The sequence below is a fragment of the Ranitomeya variabilis genome, chromosome 2 (assembly GCF_051348905.1).
Source record: "Ranitomeya variabilis isolate aRanVar5 chromosome 2, aRanVar5.hap1, whole genome shotgun sequence".
In the NCBI taxonomy this organism is placed as follows: Eukaryota; Metazoa; Chordata; class Amphibia; order Anura; family Dendrobatidae; genus Ranitomeya; species Ranitomeya variabilis.
In genome coordinates, this window is record NC_135233.1 from 552,113,003 (window position 1) to 552,115,281 (window position 2,279).

The following is a 2,279-nucleotide window of genomic DNA, read 5'->3' on the forward strand; positions in this document are numbered from 1 at the left end:
AGCTTCACCCAGTGTTCTGGGCCTGTGCAATGTGTTAGCTCAGTTAGTGTCTTGCTTCTGAGTTTGCCTGGCCTTGCTCTATATTACTCCCTCTCTGGAGGATTCTCTGCGTTATTTCCTTGGTCTTGTTGTCCGCCCACCAGGAGGCAGAATATCCTGGTCCCAGTGTCTTTGTCCTTGTGTCTTGTTCCATTGCCTTGTCTGCACTTAGTCTTACCTCGGTCTCCTAGTCTTTGGCTTCCTTCCCTGTTGTCTTTCCTTGTATTCTCAGTCTGCTTTCACTCCGCACTCTTGCAGCTCTGTCTGCTCTGAACCTTTGTTACTTTACCACTGCTCCTCACTTCTGCGTTTCTGCTCCTTTGTACTCTGCTTATCTTCTGCTGTTGCAGTTATCCCTAGCTGCAGCTTCTCTCCACATTCTTTGTGGCTCAGCTCAGCTTTGCTGCAGAGACCCCTCCCGCAGCACCTCTCCGCTCCTTGCGGTTCTACCCAGCTCCACTCCTTGCGGTTCTACCTAGCTCCGCTCCTTGCGGTTCTACCTGGCTCCGCTCCTTGCGGTTCTACCTGGCTCCGCTCCTTGCGGTTCTACCTGGCTCCGCTCCTTGCGGTTCTACCTGGCTCCGCTCCTTGCGGTTCTACCTGGCTCCGCTCCTTGCGGTTCTACCTGGCTCCGCTCCTTGTGGTTCTACTTGGCTCCGCCTCCAGCGCCTCCGCTCTTGGCTCCGCCTCCAGCGCCTCCGCTCTTGGCTCCGCCTCCAGCGCCTCTGCTCTTGGCTCCGCCTCCTGCCTGTCTGCACTTGGCTCCGCCGCCAGCTCTTGGCTCCGCCTCCTGCCTGTCTGCACTTGGCTCCGCCGCCAGCTCTTGGCTCCGCCTCCTGCCTGTCTGCACTTGGCTCCGCCTCCAGCTCTTGGCTCCGCCTCCTGCCTGTCTGCACTTGGCTCCGCCTCCTGCATTTCTGTTCTTGGCTCTAGCTCCTGTGCTTTCGCTCTGCATCCACTCTTGCGGTCTTTATCTACTTATTCCTAGGTCCTCGTGTCTGAACAGGTTCTTACCCGTTCTACTTACCTGCCTGCAGACCGGTCCCTACCGGTTCTTCCAGTGTACCAGTCCTGTCCACCAGTCCTGCCAGAGAGCCAGCCGTGCCTGCCTGCCTACCAGAGAGCCAGCCGTGCCCGCCTGCCTGTGTTCCTGTTGTACCCGTCTGCCTGCCTATGTGCCATCCGTGCCCGCCTGCCTACCTGAGAGCCAGCCGTGCCCGCCTGCCTGTGTTCCTGTTGTACCCGTCTGCCTGCCTATGTGCCATCCGTGCCCGCTTGCTTGTCTATGTTCCGTTCCCCGGTGGGATCAGCAGCCACAACCAGACTCCACCCTGGAGTGGTACCTGGTAGCTTCCTATTGCACAAGTCTGACCTCACCATCAGAGGCTCCAGCGAACACCTAGGAAGCTACTTAGTTACGCCCCTTCCAGGGAGGTTTGGTCTGTGGCACAGTGGGGCCACACATACCCCCGCGTGCTCACGCCTTCCAGTCAGGGCGCGAGCGTGACAGTAGGTAGGTGGAGGTCACTCGCCACTGCGGGGTACCAGGCTCTGGGTAAACACAACAAAGTTCCTTTTTTCCATAATCCTTGCTGATCTTCTGCCCCTTTTTTCTGCCACTGCCCTCGTTCTTCGTCGTCTACCTGTTTCTGAGCTTCCTTCAATCTCTCCTCATCATCTTCAGAGCTATCTAGTGTGTGGGCATGATGTAAGGGTTTACGTGCTGCCTGTTTTGCTGCTTTGTCGGCTTTATCGTTACCCCTGGCTTCCTCGGTGTCGAGTCTCACATGTGCAGCTACCTTTATCACCGCTATTTCTTTAGTTTCTTGTGCTGCCTCCAGAATCTGTCTAATGAGGGAGGCATGTTTAACAGGTTGGCCTGAAGCAGTCATATAACCTCTGGCTCTCCATATTACGCCAAAATCGAAAATAATGCCATGTGCATATCTAGAATCAGTGTATATGTTTGCTGTCTGATCTTTGGCTATTTTTAGAGCTTCAACTAATGCCGTAAGTTCTGCTTCTTGTGCAGACTGATTAGCAGGGAGAGGTTCTGCTTTCAGCACTTCATGCTGAGTTACTACCGCATAACCTGTATGAAATTGTCCATTCATATCTGCATATCTACTGCCATCTATGAAAAGTTCAAATGTAGCATTACAGAGTGGCTTGTCACGTACATTACGTAAGCCCTGAGTCTCTTGTTCCATTAATTGTACACAATCATGCATTGACTCTGA